This window comes from Acomys minous, assembly GCF_964271855.1.
Source record: "Acomys minous genome assembly, chromosome: 8".
Classification (NCBI taxonomy): Eukaryota; Metazoa; Chordata; class Mammalia; order Rodentia; family Muridae; genus Acomys; species Acomys minous.
In genome coordinates this window covers 108260116-108284984 of record NC_140489.1, presented here as the reverse complement: position 1 = coordinate 108284984, position 24869 = coordinate 108260116, and the positions used below count along the sequence as shown (strand labels likewise).

Here is a 24869-nt window from a genome sequence, read left to right as displayed (position 1 = left end):
ACACACACACACACACACACACACACACACACAAAAGATATAGCAGGGCCCAGGGTTCCATGAACATACACCACCCTGTCATTGGGGGTTATCAGATGTGGGTAAAAAGCTCCAGCTTAGAAAGACTTCCTTTCTAACAAGAATCAATGCAGAGACTATTTTAATTGCTGCCAATATTATGCAAAATGAAGACATCTTTGCTACATTGACAGAATCAGATTATCTTATTTTATGCAATATCCATCTAATGAAATGTTAATAATACTAAGTGAATAAAATACTTTTACAGAGTTGTGGTTTGAAAACTAAGTTACCTTTGCATCAAAAACAAAGTAATTATTCATAAGTATGAATTAAATTTATTGGTGAAGGCTAAAGTTTTTAAATTTTTATTTATTTTTTACATGTACATTTATAATATTATACATATATACAATAAACTACTTAAAGCAACAAGAACTATGAAACAATCAGGAATCGCATAAATGTTACATTCTTAGTGTTTTGGCTATTTGTATTTGACAGCCTTGAAGAAAATATCTTTCCTACATTGGTGTGTAAACTTTGGATTGTGAATCAACCTCCACCACCTCTTGTCATAACCTTCTATGTATGCCTAAAAAAATCTTAACCTCTAAACACCCAAGCTTCATTGTAAAACTAAGCTACCTGGTCTTAAACCCCATCAGAGACTTGAGAAGGAATAAACTTGATTACCTGAGCATGCCAGGAGTGTAGGTTAGTAGCTTTCTAAATGAGAAGGTGACAGAGACAGTTTGCTACCTGAAGAATCACTGAAAACTCTTATGTTGGAGCATCTTCTTTGGCCTTCTGGCCAAATATATCTGTCAGACATATTTGTGAGGCAGGAATTTTTTAGGATTTGCTTACTCTGTCTTGGCAGTTTGGCCTTCAACTCTGCCTGCGTCCAAGCTTGCCCTTTTTTAGGAAGAATTCTGTCTGTGGTAGAAATGAGGACCTTTTATTTTTGTGCTCTTTTTTGTTTGTTTGTTTGTTTTTGTTTTTGTTCATTTGGTTCATTGGTTGATTGGATGGTTTTGTGAGACAGAATTTCTTTGGTTAGACTTGGCCTTCCTGAGCTTGCTTTGTAGACCAGGCTGGCCTTGAACTCACAGTGATCCACCTGCCTCTACCTCCTGAGTGCTGGAATTAAAGACATGGACCATCATGACCTGCAAGGCTTAAGTTTTGAGGGGAACTTTGATACTGAGTTAAATTTACTAGAAAAATTTTAGGTATATTTGGAATGACTCATATATAATTTTTCAAGTGGAAATCTTGTTAAATTTAAATATAGATTAAGCATTTATAATGAAAATTTAGTATCTACATGAAGATGTAGTTTTAAACTATTTATATTTTTATTGTGTGCATGTGTGTGTGTGCTTATGGAGATATATTCAAATGATTTCAGTAGTCCAGAGAGGCTAGAAGAGAGAGTCAGACACCCTGGAGCTAGAGATTTGTTAGCCATGTGATAAAGGTCCTGGGAACCAAACTTGGGGCTTTGGGAAAAACAATGAGCACTCTTCAATGCTGAGCTGTCTCTATAGCCCCTTGAGGTTTGAATGTAAAACACAGCAGTTTTTAAATCTGAAAAAAAAAAACCACTCTAACACTTTTATATTGGTTGTGTATTAAAATGGTAACGCTTTGGATATATCCACTTAAATAAATGTGTCATTAAAACTGTTTTCAATATTTTATCTTTATTTTGTATTGTGGCTGTTAAGTTGTTTTCAGTTATACTTGAATTTATACTATGTTTCTATGAAAGACTACAGTTCTAGGTAATAACTAAGCTAAAGCAGAAATAACAATGAAGTTAAAGTATATGTACAATGGGTAATAATAAAAACAATACATTTTAATTAAATATAAAATATAAATATAAAATAATATGAAATTGAAAGATTTTTTGGAGAAAGAAGAAATGATAATAGTTAGTTAGCCATTGAATCCAAAGACAGTTCCAAAAAACTATGGTGGATGAACTTTTGAAGATTGGCCACTAAAGAGAAGCATGAAAACCAACAGGTATGTAAGTGATTGGTTCAGTGGCTCATGACATCATTAAGACAAATTTACCTGTTTTGCTACAAAACGTGAAATATTCTGAGGAAAAAATGTTACTTACAATGCTGACGAAAACATCTAATTTTTCTTATGTTTTAAGAGAAGTTGAATCATAATTAAGCCATTTACAAATGAATGTTTTCTTCCAGATTCTTCGCAGGGATTTTCATTCAACTTTGAAGGGAAAAGACTGTCCTAGCATTTTGAAAATTCTCCAAACCTTAAAAAATAGCACTTCTCAGCTTGTACCATGAGGATAGTATAACTGACATGAAAGAAAAATAGCAAGCAACATTAGTATGAAATGAGGTTATGCAGATGTGTTCTTTATTAAATCGAACATGAATATGTAAGGTATTAGCATGCTAAATCCAACAATAATACATCTTTTTAAAATCATTTATCATACTTGGGTGTGGTGGCTTATGCCTGCAATCCCAGCACTTGCGGAGACAGAAGCAGGTGGATCTCTGTAAGTTCAAGACCAGCCTGGTCTACAAAGCAAGTCCAGGACAGCCAAGGCTACACAGAAAAACTCTGTTTTGAAAAATCAAAGAATATAGGGATCCAAGATGTGAGCGCCGAACACACAAGGTATCTGATGGGTAGGATAGAGACTAGGGGCTTGGCTGCGAGCTACAGACTGCAAGATCTGAAGAGGCCTAGGTGAGAGGGGTCAACACAGTGCAGAGCACAGGTGGGACTGGCCTCAGGCCATCTAAATGGCCCACAGAGGACAGGCACCCAGTCCCCAGTGTCTGTACCCATACCTGCCTGTAAGCTGCAGCCATTACTATATCACAGACTCAGTATCTGGGACTGACCTATGGGTGGTGAAGCACCAGTGTCTTGATCTGCTGGCATGGGGATAACCCAGAAAAATGGATAGATCTGACCTCAGACTGCCCCACCAGTCCACAGAAAGCCATGCAGGCAAAATCCCGAAAGCCCAATACAGCCTACCTCGACTTGCCATACCTGCACTCTTTCTTTCTCCCTCTATGACTGATCTGTGGGTTACAAAGAAACAGCATCAGTGTCTGCTGGCCCAGGGGGAGCCAAGAGTGTGGATATGGGATATACCTGACCTCAGATCACCAGTCCATAGAGGGACTGAGGGCCCATGTGGGGGCACAGGCAGCTGTGGCCATGTTCTCTAGCTACAGCTTCATAGCCTCACTCTTGGGTTGACTGATCTAAGGTTTCATGGCCTGAACTGACCTGGCAGAGACTTAGCCAGCCACCCCAGTGGACTGTTCCCACACACTTAGCCAGAACTGAACCCACATGAATTGATGAGGAGGAAGCCTAACCTGCAGGCACAACCTAGATGAGGTTCCTGAACTCTAAGGAGGGATTGAACCAGCCTGAGGGGATTGTACAGAAACCTAGCCAGCCAATCCAATGCAGGGAGACCTTCCAGCACTCTTGGATGGGACTGAACTGCTCTGAATGGAATGGACATATGCCTAGCCAGACACCACAACCTAGCAGGGTGCACCTGCACCTTGGGCAAGACTGAACAGGCCTTAAGTGATATGACAGAAACATAGCTGGCCTCCACAAGTCACAGGGCAGTATCTGCTCTTTCAGGCAGGACTGAACCTTGGTCCCACAGCCTGCATGGATCAAGTAGAAGCCTAGTCAAAGGCAGACTGAGCCTAGGCTCCCAAAGCCCCAATGCCCAAAGGGGGGGGTTTCAAAGCCCAGCCAAAGGCAAGACATCCTGCTATACCTACACTATCTCAAACTAATCCTGGGGCTGCAGAGCACCACAACTGGCCTCAGCTGACCCAGTCAGGAGCCCAGAGTGTAGAGAAAAGCCCCCTGTAACTGAAACCAGGTCACCTGCCTGGTGAAGGAAAAGATTCCTTGATCCACAAAGGTGAGAGTTCTCAACCTATAGACACTCAACAACCAGTAAAGGACACCAAAAACTACCTCCCAACATCAGAGACAGCAAGATGACAAGTGCCCAGCATAAAAAACACAAACAACAAAATCAAAAACAATATGGCATGTCCAGAATACAGCTATCCCAAAGAATTCAAACCTGGAAACTCAAACAAACCTGAAGCACAAGAAAATGACTTCCAATCCTTAGTAATGAAGATGATACTGGAAGAAACTAATAAAATCCATAAACAAATGCAGGAAGATGCAGCCAAACAGGTTGAGGACATTAAAGAGGCCAATAGAGAGGAAATGAAGAAATAACTGGAAGAAATTAAGGAAAATACAGTCAAATGAAGGAAATTAATAAAACAGTTGAAGATGTGAAGATGAAAATGAAAACAATGATAAAAGCACAGAAAGAAGAAAGTCAGAAAGAAAGAACTTAGAGAAGAAAGCAGGTAAGCTTTCCTAACAAAATTCAAGAAATGAAGGAAATAATCTCAGAAGTAGAAGATACTATTGAAGAACTTGAACCATCAAAGAAAATGTTAAATATGGAAAATTCCTCTGCTACACAGCCAAGGAGCAGAAGAGAGGTGGAGAGGTAGCCGAGCAGAGTCCACTGCAAGCAGGTGAGCAGCTCCATAGAACAGTCCCTCCACATACACCACTGAGCAGTTGAGCAGAGCCTGCTTCCCACCTGTGCCCTGTTCCTAGCATCGCTGCTCCTGAGCACTGCAGTTACTTGGACACTGAGAATCACACCTCTAACAAGGACAGGGGATTCCAAAATGGTTGCAACGAGGACATGTGGTATCTGATCTGCAAGGAAGAACCATGGGAACTACCAGGAGCCGCAGGAGCTGGAGATCACTGGATGAGAGAGATATGCATAGTGTGAACCATGGGCCCATGGGCAGGACTAATCTCCTGCCATTCAGAGGAACACAGAGGAGGGAAGACCAGTCTCCACAGCCTGGTCTGGGGCCTGCCTAAGAACTAGGAACTGTGGCCTTGCTCAGCAGCACGAATTCTGTAAATGGGACTGAAATCATTGCAGCAGTGAAGCATTAGAGCTTCTGGCCTAGGGAAATCTTAGAAATGGGAGGATCTTTCCTAAGACCCCCTCCACCCACCCAATGCCAGTCCATATAAAGCCTAGGTGGCACAGAGGGATACAGAAGGCTGTAGTCACTGTGACCAGACTCAGAGTGTGGTCTGAGATCCGGGATACTACCAGGAGCCTCAGACCAAGGGAGTGAGGGAGTACTGTCTAAGAGAGACACTTGTTGGCAGGTCTGACCTCCTATGAGTCAGAGGCATACTGAAGAAGGCAGACCAGTCTCCAGAGCCTGGTCTAGATCCTGCCTGTGAGCGGGGAGCTGTGGCATTGCTCAGCAGCGTGAACTCAGTTAACAATAAAAAAATCATACTGGCAGTGAACCATCAGAACAAATCTTGTGGAAATGGGTGGATCTATTCTCAGTCTCCCTCCACCTGACACCAGACACTACATCCCAACATCAGAGACGGAAAATGACTAAGGCCTGCATAAAAACATAAACAACAAAAACCAAAACAATATGGCATCTCCAGATCCCAGCTGTCGCAAAAAGAGCAACCTGGAGAACTCAACACAACTGAAATACAAGAAAATGACCTCACATCCTTAGTAATGAAGATGATATTGCAGAAACAAATAAAATCTGTAACCAAATGCAGGAAGATGCAGCCAAACAGGAGGAAGAGATAAAAGAGGCCTACAGAGAGGCACTGGAAAAAAATCAGGACAGTACAAACAACCAGATGAAGGAAATTAAAACAATAAGATCTGAAGGCTTATAAAGAGACAATGGAAGAAACTCAAGAATACACAATCAAATGAAAGAAATCAATAAAACAGTTCAATGTCTGATGATGAAAATGGATTCAATAATAAAGACACAGACAGAAGAAAAAAGGGGTACCAGAGACTCTAGAGAGGAAGGGAAGCAACACAGAGGGGAACTTCTCTAATAGAGATGGAGGAATGAATCTCAGGGATAGAAGATACATCATAGATCTAGAAGCAACCGTTAGAGAAAACATTAAATCTGCAAAATTCCTGACAAGAAGCATCGAAGAAATCAAGGACACCATAAAAAGAAGAAACCTGAGGAAAATGGGTATTGAGAAAAAAGAAGATGCCAGAATCCAAGGCCCAGAAAATATCTCTAACAAAATCATAGAAGAAATTTTCCCCAATTTAAAGAAGGAGATACATAAAAACATACAAGAGACCTACAGAACACCAAATAGAATAGGCCAGAAAAGGAACATTTCTGGCCACATAATAATCAAAACACAAAATATAGAGAACAAAGAAAAATATTAAAAGCAGCAAAGGAAAAAGGGCAAGTAACATATAATGGCAAACCTATGAGGATTACACCTGACTTCCCAGCAGAGACCATAAAAGCCATAAGGGCCTGGACAGAGGTCCTACAAATGCTAAGAGACCACAGATGCTAGGCCAGACTACTATACCCAGTGAAACTATCAATAACCATTGATGGAGAAAACAAAATATTGCATGAAAATTTTCAAAAAATACCTATCCACAAATCCAGCTTGACAGAAGTTACTAGAAGGAAAACTCCACCCCAAAGGGACAAGCTACAACCAAAACTACACAGAGAAAAACATAACCAAACCATCACAAAAACACAACCACACAAACTCTCTACTATAACCAACATCAAAATTAAGGATTTTAACAGTCACTGGCATTAATATCTCTCAACATCAATAATCTCAATTCTCCAATAAAAAGTCACAGACTAACTGAATGAATGCATAAACAAGATCCAACATTCTACATTCAAAAAACACATCTCAGACACAAGGATAGACATCACCTCAGGGTAAAAGGCAAGCGGTCACAAGAAGCAAGCTGGTGTAGAAAATTTAATATCTAATAAAATAGATTTTCAACCAAAATTAATCAAAAGGGATAAGGAAGGACACTTCATACTCATCAAAGATAAAGTCAATCAAGATGACATCACAATTCTGGATATCTATGCTCCCAATAAAAGGGCACTCACATTTGTAAAAGAACTATTAACAAAACTTAAACAACACATCAATCCTGACATTAATAGTGAGAGACTACAATATGCCACTTTCACTGAAGGACAGGTCACCGAAACAGAAACTAAGCCAAGAAATATGACATTAACCAAAGTCATGAATCAAATGGACCTAACAGATACCTACAAAACTTTTCGCCCAAACACAAAGAATTATACCTTCTTTTCAGCACCCCATGGAACCTACTCCAAAATTGATCACATAGTAGTAGGTCACAAAGCAAGCTCAACAGATACAAGAAAATTGGAATAAGACTTTGTATACCATCAGACCATGATGGCCTGAGGCTTGACTTCAACAACAACAGAAATAACAAAGAGCTTACACACAAATGGAAACTAAACAACTCTCTACTTAATGATACCTGGGTCAGGGAAGAAATAAAGAAAGAAACTGAGGACTTCTTGAAATTCAATGAAAATGAAGGAACAACATACCCAAATTTGTGGAACATGTTGAAAGCAGTGCTAAGAGGAAAATTCATAGCACTAAGTGGCTTTATAAAGAAATTAGAAACATCCCATATAAGCAACTTAACAACACAACTGGAAGCCCGAGGGAAAAAAATTAAGCAGAAATACCCAAGAAGAGAAGACATCTGGAAATAAGCTCTAGGCTGAAATCAATAAATTAGAAACAAAAAGAACAATTTCAAGAATCAACAAAACCAGGAGCTGATTCTTTGAGAAAATCAACAAAATAGACAAACCATTAGCCAAAATAACAAACAGGCAGAAAGAGAGTATCCAAATCAACAAAATCAGAAATGAAAAGGGAGACATAACAACAGACACTGAAGAAATACGAAGAATCATAAGATCCTACTTCAAGGGCATATATGCCACAAAATTTGAAAATCTAAGGGAAATTGACAAATTTCTTGATCAAGCCACTTGGCAAAATTGAGTCAAGAACAGATCAACAAACTAAATAATCCCATTTTCCCTACAGAAATAGAAGCAATTATTGATAGTCTCCCCCCCCCAAAAGAAGCCCAAGGCCAGATGGATTCAGGGCAGAACTCTACTTGACCTTCAAAGAAGAGCTAATAATGATACTCTTCAATGAGGCCACAGTCACTTTGATACCTAACCTTATAAAGACTCAACAAAGAAAATTTCAGACCAATTTCTCTGATGCAAAAATATTCAATAAAATACTCGCAAAATGAATATAAGAACACATCAAAGATATCATTCACCACAAACAGGTAGGTTTCATACCAGAAATGCAGGTATGGTTTAATATACAGAAATCCATCAATGTAATCCACCATGTAAACAAACTGAAAGAAAAAAACCACATGATCATCTCCTTAGATACAGAAAAAGTATTTGATAAAATCCAACACCCATTCATATTTAAAGTTTTGGAGAGATCAGGGATACAAGGCACACACCTCAACATAATAAAGGTTATATACAGCAAGCCAATAACCAAAATCAAATTAAATGCAGAGATACTCAAGGAAATTCCTCTAAAATCAGGGACTGGGCAAGGCTGCTCTCTCTTTCCATAGCTCATCAATATAGTACTTGAAGTTCTAGCCAGAGCAAAAATACAACAAAAGGAGATCCAAAGGATCCAAATGGAATAGGAGGAAGTCAAATTATCCCTATTTGCAAATGATATGATTGTATATATAAGTGATTCCCAAAATTCCACCCTCAGTCATAGACCTAGTGGAGGGAAATAGGAGGGAGGGAGGAATGGGAGGATATAAGTGATGGGATACCCAGAAGCAGAAACACTCAAATGGTATATACTCACTTATATCTGCATACTAGCCCAAGGGGCATGTCCCACGAAAGCCTTCACTTACCAGGAAACTGGGACAGAGGGGAGGACATCCTATTGTGACTCTAGATGAGAGATGCATGGGAGAATGGCAAAGTAGAAGGATCTAGAGGGTCCTAGAAAGCTACAAGTAGAACATTATGATAGGCAGATTTGGGCCCAGGGGTCCCGCTCAAACTAAGGCACCAGCCAAGGACAATACAGGCGGTAAACCTTAAACCCCTACCCAGATCTGGCCAATGGTCAGAACAGTCTCCACACTTGAGTGGAGAGTGGGATATGACTTTCTCACATACTGTGGTGCCTCACATTTGACCATGTCCCCTGGAGGGGGAGACCTGGTGGCACTCAGAGGAAGGACAGCAGGTTACCGAGAAGAGACTTGATACCCATGAGCATATACAGGGGGAGGTAATCCCCCTCAGGAACAGTCATAGGGGAGGGGAATAAGGGGAAAATGGGAGGGAGGGAAAAATGGGAGGATACAAGGGATGGGATAACCATTGAGATGTAACAAGAATAAATTAATAAAGGAGAAAAAATGTAAAAAAAAAAAAAAAGAAAGAAAGAAAGAAAGAAAGAAAGAAAGGGAAAAAACCAGACTAACTGAATGGATGCATAAACAAGACCCAACATTCTTCTGCATTCAAGAAATACATCTGACCCTTTCTCAGGAAACTAGGAATAGAGCTACCTCAAGACCCAGCTATTCCACTTCTTGGAATATACCCAAAAGATGCTCCATCACACAACAAGGACATATGCTCAACCATGTTCATAGCTGCCTTTTTCATAATAGCCAGAACCTGGATATCCCTCATTCAAAGAAAGGATAAAGAAACTGTGGTACATTTATACTATGGAATACTACTCAGCTATTAAAAACAAGGAAATCTTAAAATTTGTGGGCAAATGGATGGAACTAGAAATGATTATCCTGAGTAAGTTAACCCAGACCCAGAAAGATACAGATGGTATATACTCACTTATAATTGGACACCAGCCCACCAGGCATGTCCTCTGAAAGACTTCACTTAGTAGGAGATTAGGATAGATGCTGGGACTTTCTATTGTGGCTCCAGGTGAGAGAGATATGGGAGAATGAGGAAATACAAGGATCCAGAGGGACTTAGAAACCTACAAGAAGACCATCAAGGCTGGCAGATCTAGACCCATGGGTGTCTACTCAAACTATTTTGCCAACCAAGGACAATGTATGCAGTAAACCTAGACCTCCTATTCAGATCTAGCCAATGGACAGCACATTCTCCATAGTTGTGTGGACAGTAGGGACTTACTATGACACTATCTCTGGTGCCTCCTATTTGACCACTTCCCCTTGGTGGGGAAGCCGGATGCCACTCAGAGGAAGGATAAGCAGGTTACCAGGATGAGACCTGATAAGCTGTGATCATATAGTGGGTGGTAGTCCCCTTCTGTCATAGACCTATGGGAATGGAATAGGGTGAATGAGGGAGGGATGTGGGAATGGGAAGATACAAGTGAGGGGATAACAATTGAGATATAATCTGGATAAATTACTTAAATAAAAAAATGACAAAAAAATGACAAAAAAGAAAAACATAATAATAATAATAATAATAATAATAATAATAATAAGAAGAAGAAGAAGAAGAAGAAGAAGAAGAAGAAGAAGAAGAAGAAGAAGAAGAAGAAGAAGAATTTGTCATGGCATGTGAGATGTCTCAGCAAGTTAGAGTGCTTACCACCAAACCTAAAAAACAGAGTTTGATTCTTGGAATCCATGTGGTAAGACATCCAACTATTACAAGTAGTCCTTTAAGCTCTACACAAGATGTTATGTTGCCCTTCACACGCTCACCTACATAAACACATAATAAATAGACATTAACAATGAACATTTAATAAACTGGATTTCTTGCAGTTCAACATAAGAAATTTTAGAAAAGAAATTATCTACTTAAAAGATTTAATATTGAGTGGTGATGAGAAACTGGGAAGGGTTTGGGGAGATAAAAGGATGTGATTAAAAATATAGTGTATGAAAAAACACAAAAATTATCATTTAAACCATCATGTGTATGTCTTAATAACTAAAGAACAGATTTATTTAACATTAATATATTTAATTAGGCACATAATTAAGAAGAAAAGAGAATGCTTTCATTGTAATGCAGATCTGCTATAAATAGATGTTTTAAGATTATATTTAATAAATGAACCTGTGAAAACTAGAAAAAAGTTTCTCATTAACATTTCTTATTTTCAATACACTTGCACTCTACACAGACACACGTACACTCACACAGAAAGTTAAAAGCAAAATTAGAAAGAATGAACTGTTGGGGTATTCTTCTGCAATTTGTGTGAAGGTCGTCTCCGTGTGTTCAGTTTTGGTTGCTAAACAGGTAGAGAGCCGAGTACTAGCTGGATCTTGATATTGTTATTCTTATGGAATCACTGGCCTGGTATTCTGTAAATATTCTTCCTTATCACTCGCTTATTGACTAAAATAAAGATCTGATGTCCAATGCCTGGGCAGGAACGGGAAGGCAAAACTTCCATAGAAAGATAAGGTGTCATTTTCACCAGCACAATACAGAGGTAGACAGGCATAAACAGTGCAAAGAGGTAGAAAACTAGCCATGTAGTAGGTGGTAGACCAGAATGGTCAGAATAATTTAGATTACATAGATGAGAGTCTGCCCAGCTATAGCCCTGAGCTTTAAATAATAAAAGTCCCATGTCTTATTTTCAACCTGATGGTGGGCTCAAGAAATTCCCATTATAATGAATGAAAAAAAGAAAAAAGGAAAGGAGATTTAATCAAACCTATCACTGGAACATTTGCATCATTGTTGGGTGTGTGTGGAGACAGAGAAAGAGAGAGAGAGAGAGAGAGAGAGAGAGAGAGAGAGAGAGAGAGAGAGAGAGAGAGACAGAGAGAGACAGAGACAGAGACAGAGACAGAGACAAAGACAGAGACAGACAGAGACAGATAGAGACAGAGACAGAGAGACAGAGAGACAGAGACAGAGAGACAGAGACAGAGAGAGAAGAAGAACAAGAAGGAGGAAGAGGAGGAGGGGGAGAGAGAGACAGAAACAGAGAGACAGAGACAGAGACAGAGAGAGAAGAAGAACAAGAAGAAGAAGGAGGAGGAGGGAGAGAGAGAGAGAGACTCTAAAAAGATAAACAAAAGTTTAAAACTGAGGAGAAAGAGGGTGTGTCTTATGGATATCGGGGGGAAAGAGGACTCCATGCAAACAGAAAAGCAAGCACAAAACACCTAAGTTCTGAATGTGTGCCACATTGTAATGCAGTAAGAATAGAATGCGTGAGCAAGGGGATGAGGATCAGGAGCTTGGCTCCAAGAATTCATAAAAAACAAAGTCATTTGTTCTTGTGCTTTTCCTCTGAATGTGCTTCAGAATCACTGAAGAATTTTGAGCAGGGGTGATCTGATTTGAATTTTTAATAGGCTCTGCTGGCTGCTGTTAAAATGCAAGTCTATGTGCTCCAAACATGGGAGTAGGAAAACCAGTTATAAGCACTATGTTCCTCCCACTCCTTCTCAAATCCATGGCCTCTTATTCCCTAATTATAATTTTTGCACTTGCATGTGACATGTGATGAAGGCCTGAGCCAGAGAAAGCCAAGAAATAAAATGGCAACTAAATGAATAAAATTAAGTAAAATAAATGAGCAATACAAAAGACAGGAGGGTGTTCCATTGTATGTGTATGTGTTTGTATATTTATTCTAGGAGGAGGAATATGTAAGAAAGATCTGCTTATGTTTTGTTTAAATAAAGCAAAGAATAGTAGTTTGAAATAACATCTACAAGGTTTTATGTTAAAATAATTCTTTTTCAGTTGGTGGAAATATCTTGACAGACTATGAAAACTTTGGAAGGTGTGGCCTAACTCCAGAAAGTAAGTCACTTGGCCTGACTTCAAGGGCACACCTTTTCTTTGTCCTTTTCTGTCTCTTGCTGTTTCCTTCTTGCCAAAAGGTGAGCAACTCTGTCCTACCACAGGATATGACATGCTGTTCTGCATCACCATAGCCCTGAAACAACAAGATCAAGACTTCTGAAACAGTCAACCAAAATGCTTTCTTCCTCCTTTAAGCTGTTTTGTTTTTTTTTTTCAAATATTTGCACAGCAATGAAAATGTGTTTAACACGGAGACAATGACAATGATTGCACACTTGTAGCTCTGATATTAGCACAGCCATCCACCATTTACAAACCAGGAGAGAGGACAGAGCTCCTAAGGGTAGATGCTGGCAAATAGTATATATGTTGAGAGCTTATGGACAACAACTTTTTTTTGTTTCTGTTTCCTCAGTAGGATAGGGAGCAGGCCATCAAGTGAGAAACATGAAGGTAATCAATTATGAGAAGAGAGAAGAAAACACAAAACAGCCATCTAAGAGAGCAAGACTGAAAGAAAGATAAGAAACTCAATATCACAGGCAGCTCTGGGGACCCACCGATGTTTATAGTGATGAAGTTGATGGGAGAGTAATTAGTGTGACTGGATTTTCTTCTGGCATGAAGACTCAACGTAGAATAAGAGCTAGACTTCATCAGGGTCAAAGTTCTTCCAAGCAAATGATCACAGTAAGAAAAAAAATGCAAAAAGGTGAGGGTGTCTGCAAGGAAGTCCCATTATGATTAAAAGTGGATTTGAACTGTAGGAGGAGACTCAGAAGGACACACATGGGATTAAAAAGAGCGCAAGGACTCACTGACAATGGCTGCAGACTTGGACCTTGGACAGAATGGCCAAACTGGAAAAAACAAGACAAGACACAAAAAGGCTGAATGGTTGACTCTGGGCATGTGTGACGATGAATGAAAGTCTACACGACATTCACCATGGAAGTGAATGTCTGAAATGTGGTGAAGGAGAAGAATTGGAGTAACTCAAGGTCACGGTGTAGAAGGATCTTTTACATGAGTAACAAAGCCATCAATATAATGGCAGCAATATTGCTGGGAAGACTTGCAATGGTTGATATCAAAACTATTGGAAAGTAAGCAAGTGTGAAGTAGAGGGCAGAAGATACCTGGTAATGGGGGTGAGAGTCTGAGAGGACAGGAAAGCCTTAGGAAGGGAGAAGGGTCTCACAGCCACAGCATAATTCTCATGATGCACATCATCAACATACCCAACGTATTAGGGGAGGGGACATTAAAGCTGATTCTAAAATGATATATTGTTCTATGCCCAAGGTAATTTTAAAAGAACTCAGGTTGTTATACATATTCCTAAATTTAAAAAGGAAAAAAAATCCTCTAGCTAGATGAAAATAAATAACTCCACAGTTGATTTATATAATGGATTCGTATATAACCTGAAATGGATTAGCTGGTGAGTACTCGTTATTTAAATTGGGCAAAACTTACAAAAATTATCTGAATGGAAAGAAACAAGGGACAGAAGGGTTCTGTTTTGTTTCAAACACTGCATGCATGCTCATGTATGTAGTGTGTGTGTGTGTGTGTGTGTGTGTGTGTGTGTGTGTGTGTGATGTTGGGTGGAGAAATATTTGAGTTACAAACTCATTTTTTATTCTTTGTAATGTTCAATAATTCAAGATAATCAATCCTTGGGTCAAAAAAAGCATTTATGCAAGGGAAAGAAACAGCGGGTGGGTAGGAAGCATGCCAAGCTATCAGTGCTCTGATATTTCTTAACCTGTGTAGTAGACACAGGAGTTTCTCTTCACCATTCCCTCTGCCTTTTGAACTTATGAAACAAGCATTCATCATAAAAGATAAGACCAGTACTGTGTTTTTGTATCTAAAGTGTATTTTTGTAAAAATGGTCCTATCTAGTAAACCTGTGAGATAAAGTAAGTATTGTTATTTTTATGGTTGAAAAAAGACTCAAAAATTTGCTACAAGGATTGACTAAAAGAGAGGGAAGTCTAAATCTTTGCTTACACTTGCTATGATAATATTGTCAGTGAGACTAAGCTTGTTTTCAAGTCAAGGATATAATATTGTAGTTTATCATTTTCTCTCTTTTGTTAAATTAACTCTAATCAATATATAACAGTATCTATAACTATAATATATTTCATATTATATATATTTATTATATATTTATCTAGTATATAGAATATATCATATGCAATATATAGAACATATAAATTGTGCTATATATGTATATATACATAAATACATGTTGCAGTGCTATTGCTATGTTCAAGGTCATATAATGTCTTTCTTCCTTCTGATTTTCTGGAAACTTACTCATTATCATTTTTCTTCCATATTAGAGGGTCAGTTTTTGTCCCCAGAAATAGAACTCTAGCTACTGAACTGAGAAAATCTGGACAATCAAAATATTAATTCATGTTCTTTACCATGGTTGTGCATGTATTTTTGGACTCACTGTAGGTCACTTTGTATATCTGTCACTCACTAAATTTGGACAGAAAGACAGACAGTTGACTATGTTTAGACACTCAAATAAGAGGCATTATACAATTGCAGAGCATATTAATGCAGCTTGCCAAAGCCTGATGCACTGTAGCTTTCCCTTGTGTGCTGATCACAAAGCAATATTACAAGAATTAGGTAGGTTCCAGTATCAGGATGGAATAAGTATTTTTAGATAGCTGTTTGGTCAAGCATCATGTAAGTCAGTTTGGTGATTAACATTGTGAGCTACTCAGAGCTTGATTTCTGACTTCTCAAAGAACAATACTGACACTTGCATCTTAGACTTGTGGTTACCCAGTGAGCTCACATGCATAAAGCACTTGTTCAGTATGAGTCAAATTCATGAAATTTAGCTCTTCACACTATTTTGCATAAACTCCTATATTATTTGATACCCTTGATGTCTTTTCTGGGACCGTGGACCTGTCCCTATCAGATTCTGGATGTTAGAGGCATTAATAGTAACTATGACAATGCCGGTCTTCAGAGTAACTGTAAATGTTGTCATTATGTATATTAAATATCCGAAATGTAGTACATGCGCAATTGTTGGCACTTAGTATGAGCAAGTTTATTGTTAAACCCTCCAAACACATTGAGTCATTATATCCAACTGATCATGTACAAACTGTATTTATCAATGACAACATCCATCTTCTACTCTGTGAAAATGCAGAATAAAAGTGCAGTTAGGTGGGTGTGTCTAAAAACAAATGCTTCTTCATTTTAATCCATTAGCACAACTGCCTAGCTTTTCCTACAGCCATCAGTATGCAGTGCTTATAATGCCAGAAACTCGCCACAGATGTTCCTTGTGTTCATCAGTGCAAGGTGCCTGAAAATGAAGTTTTAATGCCTTATAGAATTTAGCCTCAGGGACCCAGAAATTGGCCGGACAGGATTCCTTGGTAGCACTATTGCATGCAAATAGACTCCCTGTTCTGTGTTGCCTCAGATTTCAATAAAATGGTTCTTCTATTAAAAAAAAACTCATTGTACACAGGAGAGTAACCACACCCTGAAGTCACCTTCCAATTAAATACATACCTTAACTTGTTCTTATTAATCCATAGTAATATCCCCAGAAAACCTGCTACAACCAAGTTCTGGAATGTATTTTACAGAGTCATTATCTGGTTGATGGTTTATTTAATGCAATGTGTGTGGAAGAACAGAAAGAACTTCGGGGTAGAAACTGGGAACAATGGTTCTAGCTGTAGTTGAGTTATATGAATTCATTCTGTGTCGCAGGCTTGCCTTCAAGGACTACAAATGCTAACCCAGAATGTGGGTTTCTACCTCTGTCCAATGAAAGGGTCAGAATCTCAGAGACAATGGTCAGCTTTTGTGACTACTTTTGTAACTGTGTTAAGTGAACAACCTGGTGTTTGCACATCAGAAATCCTTTCGTTCATTCATTTGTTCATTAATCATTCTTGGTTTTTGCTTTTAATATTTGTACACAGAAAGGTTTTTAATGTGCCTTCTGAAAGCATTATTTAAAACTGAGGTTCCAGGGCAAATGTGAAGTTTAATGCGGCTTAATGGAAGATGTTTAGACCACTAGTGTCATATTAAGAATTTATAATTGGGGATAGAAAAGAGCTTGTGGTCTCAAGACCAGCCTTTTGTGATCTCTCTAGCCCTCTGCCATGATATGAGAAGGCTCTTGCCAACTTCCATCGCCTTAGTCCAGAACTGAGAGAAACAAACTTCTGTTGGTTATGAATTTTTCAGTCTGTGACATTATAATGATAGTATAAAACAGACCAATGCTCACATGCACGTGGTGCATATCTTTTTCAGTTACTATTTCATAATCATATGTATGTATGTATGTTTGTATGTATGTTTCAAAAATTGTCAGAAAGACATTTATCCTTCAAGATAGTTATTTCTTTGTAACACACATACACACACGTACACTCACACACTCCCAATGTTTTTATTTTTCATCTAACACACTAAACTCTGATACTCTGATCTGTAAAGGATAACTCAGTAAGTCTCTATCACATATTCACCTGAGGTCAGCATCTCCCCCTCTCCCTCCCCCTCCCCCTCTCCCTCTCTCTCTCTCTCTCTCTCCATCTTCTCCATAACCCCCTTCCCAGTCTCCCTCTCCCCTCCCCCTTCTCTCTCATGTATGTGGGGGTACATGAAGAGCCCAGAAGAGAGTGCAAGGTATACTCTTTTACACATCTCACTTTATTATATCCCACTTTGTTGCTCTAAGATAGTGTCTCCCTGAACCTGAAGCTTTTGTTTTTCAATTGGACTGACAGCCAGCAAGTCCCAAAGACCATTTTGTCTCCATCCACATGAGTTCTGGAGTGCCTACCAGTTAGCACAGGACACGCCTGGTCTGTTACATGTGTGCCTGGATCTGAACGCAAATCTTCATGCTTGTGCAGGATTCACTGTTACCTATTAAGCCAGAAATTTGGCAATCAAGCAACTCTCTCACAGGGGTCTCACATAAGACATCCTGCATATTAGATATTCATTATGATTCATAACAGCAGCAAAATTACAGTTATGAAGTAGCAAAAATAATTATGGTTGGAGGTCACCATGATATTGGGAAGCGTATTAAAGGGTCACCGTATTAATAAGGTTGAGAACTATTGCCTTAAGCCATCTCTTCAGTCTCCCACCTATAGACTCTTTAACAAAACAAGCCTTCATCATCATCTTAATATTTATCACAAAGTACTATTATATGTTGGAAAGGAGAGTAAGATGGAATGTTTAGGTGAGCAATAAATGAAGAGGTAAACACAAATATCATGGGCTATCAAGAAGATGGTATACCCAATTAGTAATCAATATGACTTATCATATTGAGCAACAACAACAAATGTTATATCTCCTAAGATTTTAGCTGCATATAGTTTCTAAAAGATTATTGAGAAATATTGGGTCACTAGTCTCCCTTTATAGAAGGAATGAGACCCATCTTAGTGTCTTTGCTTTTCCAAATCTACCAAACTGTTTTCATGCCTTTTCTACCTATGTAAAGTGAGTTCAAACTAGTGAAGAATGATGAGCCATATTTTCATGATGTTTTATTAGTACTAAATGTTACTTCACACAGACTGAGTCTGTTTAACACACAGAGGAAATCCATTAAACAGAGAGGCAAAGCAAAAACACGACCTCTAATAGGACGAGTGAGCTGACTGGATGATGGCCCCCCCTCCTAAAAAACAGTCCTGCCTGGAGGCTGGTTTATGGCTGATATAGGAGATGGGTTATTTCAGCTTGTTGGAAACCATCTCACAAGTGAGGATTTGTGGCCAAATGACACACGTCTGATCTTGATCGCCTAGCTGCAAGATGTTCCCCGGTTCTGTAAATCCATGTAACTGGGATTATTACCTCCATGGGATGTTCTTGTCACTGATAGTATAGCCACATGTGTGCCCTGACATACTACTGGATGTAAATGGCACAGGCCTTCCTGATTGTCAAGAAACTCACAGTAGGGAAAACATTGTGTATGGAATTGTGGCAAGAAGGGTCACCTGAGCTTGACCAGGAAGTCAAGCATGAGATCTAGTCTTAATGTTCAACTTCGTTAAACACCAAGTCTAATGTAATAAAATTTTCTTTCCAGAACCAAGAATATGGCTCATGCTTGCCACACAGTCCTGGTGACCTGAGTTCAATGACCAGAGGCCATGTAAATGTAAAAGGTGAAAACTGACACCACAAAATCATCATCTGGTGTCATATGCATGTTGTGGCACAGACACATACTCTCCACACACACTCTGACAATATCCTTTCTTTTCTTCTTTCAAATACTCACCAACTTCTGACAACTTTCTTGAAGCACACAATGGATTCTATCCATCAAAGTTGGCATCTTCTCTTAAATTGTTTGAAGGATTTTAAACCACGCTGCTTGTGGCACTTGCCTTAACATGAGAGCAGTAGACCATGCTACATTAGCTGACATATGTTGAGGAAACATTGCTTGGTTTTTATACCATATACAATTTTGTTCTTGTCCTGGTTGAAATCGAATCCAGTAAAAAGCAGATAATGCACCAATAAAGGTCACATTTCTTCCACAAATTTTTCTGGAAATGTTTTTAATGCTTCATTTGTTAACTAAAGTTTCAATATTATCTTTTGTGGGATTAGTTTGGTTGATTTCTGTAGCTTTCATCTCAGTTATAAGGCCATAGACATACATGTAAAAGGATGTCAAAGACCACTGAGCATACCCAGGGAGAGAATAGGGAGCAGGGCAGCTGGACAGCTGGCCCAGGCAGAGATCAATAAGAGGCATTAAAACATCATTGGAGATAACATCAAATGGGAGATCCATCATTACAAGTACATTCAGAGAGACTATGAAGTTGGAAACATTCTGAAAAGCTACTTGAGATGGGGCTTGAATATCAAAAATCTGAGAAATTAGCATCACACAGCCCAGTCATATCTGGGTTCTTGTTTTACCAAGTGTACTGTCACTGCTTTGACCATAACTGCCCACAGAGCAGCTGAGTCAGACTTCCAAAGAGCCCTCTCTCCTCTCTTCCTCCCTCTGCATACATATCAAACGACTTGTTGAAGAGGATTATTTTTTGAGAGGCATCAATTGCTGATCTACCTGTGAGAAATATGTCCTCAGGGAAACATTCATCAGAAGATGACTCTAAAAGCCTCAACATATTAGTAACTTCATGGCCAAGGGAACAACTTCTTTGAGGGGATCAGAAAGTTATAATAATGTTGCCCTGGATGCAGGTACAGATTCCTAAGACTCTCAGGAAATGGGACATTGAAGATCCAAAACTAAGAGACTTGTGGGTTCTGACAGAGAAACAGGTTAGCAACCTCAAAAATGTTTTTACTAAATTGTAAGCACTTTGTGAAGATATACATAGTGATAAGCAATGCAAAGATAAATGCTAGGCAGATAATAGAAAATTATTGATGACAGATAGCTATATGATAGATTAAAAGATATACAGATAGACAGATAGACAAATAGACTGATGGAGAATGGCAAGAAAAAAAGATGTCCTAAAGACCTGACTCTTACATATACATCTTCAATAGCTAAAGATGTCCTTCTAACAGTGAGCAGTGATTAATCTACATGAATTTAATACAGTATATGATGTTTTCTGGCTCATTTGTTCACAATCTCCATAGAGTTTCTCATCATTAGAAGACATCAATCTAACTGGGTAATATTTTTGCAAAGTATTTTCAGCTGGGTGGGGTTTTCCCCCTTCTTATGAAAATGATGAAAGCCTAATTAACTTTGTGATGAACTTTTAATTCTTCTGAGAATTGTTAATTCTATCCCTAGGCCCAGTTATTTCACCAGAGAATAACAAAATTTTATCCCATTAAATCAAAGAAATAACTTAGATGAGTCAATATTTAATGTCATATTCTACAATACTCCAACTCACTCTTTCCCTCTGCCCATTTTGTTTTCCCAAAGGTTTAGGGAGACCTAAATCCAATTTAATTTTTTATTGCTGTAATAATATTAACTTATAACTTGTCACATTTAATTCTGTCCAGCTGTATAATAGGCTGTTCTCGATATTGTATTTAAGTGAATCTTTCATTTGCAAACTTCTCAAACCTTTTGCACAAGTAGAAAAATACTTTTAACCACCATTAATATTGATATCCGACCTTCTCTTTAAGACCTTACCATTCCAAATATACCACAATAGAAAAAATATTTCATATTCAATATTTTTAGTCACTACATTTATTAATTCAATGTTGAATCCATATTTGACACTCAAATGTGGTAGAAAATCTTAGAATGTTCAGATGAGACATAACTTAGAAAGACATGGGAATTTGAGGATAAATAACAAATCTCATGTATTATAGTTAATTAAAAAATATTTATTATCAAAACCTATAAGTATTACAGTGGTATTATCTAAGCCACTATCAATAAAAGACACAGACATCTGTTGTATTTTAGAATAAGCCTTACTCAACCTACATGTCCCTCTATAGAAGAATGGATAAAGAAACTGTGGTACATTTACACTATGGAATACTACTCAGCTATTAAAAACAAAGAATTTCCAAAATTTGTGGACAAATGGATTGAACTAGAAATTGTCATAATGAGTGAGTTCACACAGAAGCAAAAAGAGCTAAATGGTGTATACTCACTTATATCGAGACACTAGTCCAAGGTGTACGTCCCCATGAAAAACTGTACCTACCAGGATAGTGGGTAAGAGGGGAGGACATCCTATTGAAACTTAAGGTGTGAGAAGCCTGGGAGAAAGAGGAAATAGAAGGATCCAGTGGGTCCTGGAAAACTACAGGCGAGTCTGGGCCCTGGGGCCCTCCGCAAACTGTGGCGACAGCCAAGGAAAAAATAGGCAGTAAAAACCTTGAACCCCTACCCGGACTAGCCGATGGACATTCTCCACTGTTGAGTGGAGAAGGAGATCTAACTTTCACACAAACTCTGGTGCCCCATATTTGAACATGTCCCTTGGATGGAGATGCCTGGTGGCACTCAGAGGAAAGATAATAGGTCACCAAGGAGAGACTTGATACCGTATGAGCATATTCAGGGGGAGGAGGTCCCCCTCAGACACAGACTTAGGGGAGGGGAGGGGAGGAGGGGGGAAGTGGGAGGAAGGGAGGAATGGGAGGATACATGGGATGGGCTAACAACTGAGATGTAATATGTATAAATTAATAAAAATGTATTTAAAAAAATAGAATAAGCCTTACTTCACCCAAAGCAGGAAAAATATTAACCCCCTAAACTACCTTCTATTACCTCCCAGCTCCCACCCCTTGCCATCTTCTTTAATCATTTATATCTGGGCTATTCCCATTAGTAATCCCAAAATACCTGCTTATGTTGTTCATCTGGGCCAAACTTCAGAGTTCTGGCTTGCTTGGCTTTTTCCCAACCAATAGTGAATCTTCTCCTTCTCCTCCTCCAGTACCTGTCTCCTACCCAAGATCCTACTCTCCCAGATGCCCAAGCACTTTGGCCACACCCCCTTACCCTGCCCTGCCCAGTTGTGTAGGCATTTATTTAGCCAATCAGGTATAACTTGAAGTTATGGATTACAAATACTATTTTGGGTTACATGAGTGTCTGCTCATTAAAGACAGCATGCAGACCTGGTTGTGGGGATGGGGGATAATTATTAATCAAACAAAAGCATGCAGACCATGCTGTTATACTCATGTTCACAAATATGACATGATATTTAGGTATATCACTTCTAAGACAGAATTTTTTTAGTTTTGTTTTTACTTGTACCAACTTCCTATGTCTATGTAATCTATTGTGACCACTGCAGCTCCCATCACCCTCTCTCATTCTTTCACACTTCTGCTTCTTTCTAACCCACTCCATCCCTACTTTCATGTTTATTTTTGTGTGTTTAGTTCTGATGCAAGTAGCCAGAGTTCTGTGTAGTCATGTCTACAGCAGTCATACCATGACCAGAAGGCAGAGTTTCATAGCACTTGTCCCTATACATTTGTGCCACTATCTCTTCCACAGCAGTTCCTGGGCTCTGGAAGAGGTAATATGCATGTCCTCTTTAGGTCCAAGTACTCAACATCAGACATAATTCTTGGCAAAAATATTCAATCATATCTCCTGCTTAATCTGCTATGACTATATTAACCCATCTTGAACTATTGCTTTCTTTTTCAGATGAGAGAAAATCAGGACTGTTAATAGAGTCACAATAGACTAATAGGAAAAACAGAAGTATTTTTCTCAGACATCAGAGATCATTATCTTGGGACAAACATGATTTGCTCAGTGCATTCTCTGTGTCACTTCCAAAGTAGGAAAAGATTGACTCTGATGATTCAAAGATGACATTTAGAATTCAGCTCATGTACTGACACCAAAGAAACTCTTGGAAATACACTAAATCAGCTTCCAAGGCATGTTCTCTGAATGACTGCCATTCAGGAGGATAGTAATAGAGGTTCCCAGAAAAGACAAGGTTTCTCTGACCCAATAAATTTGGAAAATTCAGTAATAATGTCATTATTTGTGAGAGTCAATATATTACCTTATTAAAGTTTGCAAAATCCTTCAGTCAAGAAAATTGTTTCATATCATTCAAGCTGTTTTTTCCTCAAAAAATTTTGAGCAAGAAAGACTACTTTGATGCCATTCCTATAAACACTCTACACTCAAATCTGTGTACCTACTATGTCAAGTACTTTAGCTCTTTGTTGAATGAGCTGAGCTTTGGAGTGATGCAGAATTTTTGGAGTCTTGTCCTCATGTGTCTCACAGCTTGTATAACATGAGTCCTGCCAAACCAAAAATGGCTATGATCAATTTACAGACTTGAGCTGGCACACCGACCCTACTTGTCAATTCAGGGTGCTGCATCAAAATACCATAAACATCATGGCTTTTAAACAACAGATATTTATTCTTTAAAGTGCTAAAAAGCCCACAGATTTTCTCTCCAGATAGGTACAGCTGTGATTCACTCACAGTGACTTCCATTTGTGTCCTTATATGGCTGTGGGAAAGAATGATAAGCTCCCCAGCTTCTTCCAAACCCACCTGTTCATCTAGAAAAGCTCAAGGACAAATGACCTCCCAGAGACACTAACTCTTACTACAACAATAATCGAGGTTATACTTTAATACGCAAGCCTGTGGATAAAAGAATTCATGGGCCAGAAGGCTGAAAATAATGCTCCAAAGTTTTAGAGAGCTATGGGTCACTATTCAGGCAGCAAAGAGTCTCTGTCAATTTTTTAAAATATTATTAAATTTGGAAGCTGCTAACCCATTCATCCTGTTTATTCAGGTAATTAAGTTTACTCCTTCTCAAGTCTATAATGGGGTTAAAGACCAAATAGTTGAGTTTCACAATTAAGCCTAGTTGTTTAGGGGTTAAGATGTGTTTAGCTCTAGATAGATGTTTTAAGTTCATAGAGATAAGATATGATGGATATTGAGTTGCATTCAGAATTTTTTGATATATTTTAATAATTTATTCATATTACATCTCAATTGTTATCCTATCCCTTGTATCCTCCCATTCCTCCCTCCCTTCCATTTTTCCCTTACTCCACTCCCCTATGAGGAGGGGGACCTCCTCCCCCTGTATATGCTCCTAGGGTATCAAGTCTCTTCTTGGTAGCCTGTTATCCTTCCTCTGAGTGCTGCCAAGCCTCCCCATCCAAATACATGTTCAAATATGGGGCAGCAGAGTTCATATGAAAGTCAGTTGCCACTCTCCACTCAAGTGTGGAGAATTCCTGTCCATAGATGTTGGTAGGGGTTCGAAGTTTACTGCATGTATTGTCTGTGGCTGGTGCCATAGTTTGAGCAGGACCCCTGGGCCCAGATCTTCCCATCATAATGTTCTACTTGTAGGTTTCTAGGACCCTCTAGATCTTTCTATTTCCCTATTCTCCCATGCTTCTCTCACCTAGAGTCCCAATAGGATGTCCTCACATCTATCCTACTCTCCTGGTAAGTGAAGA

General features: G+C 38.8%; 1 long non-coding RNA gene across 1 annotated transcript in view; it reads left to right on the top strand.

Annotated features, from left to right (window-relative positions):
- LOC311604227 overlaps positions 1-13321 on the top strand; it is a 31769-nt gene extending 18448 nt beyond the window's left edge. Inside the window, exons 2-3 of the long non-coding RNA XR_014781408.1 lie at positions 12780-12839; positions 13258-13321. This is a non-coding gene — a long non-coding RNA (uncharacterized lncRNA). The remainder of the gene's footprint in view (positions 1-12779; positions 12840-13257) is intronic.
- The last annotated feature ends 11548 nt before the right edge of the window (positions 13322-24869 follow it).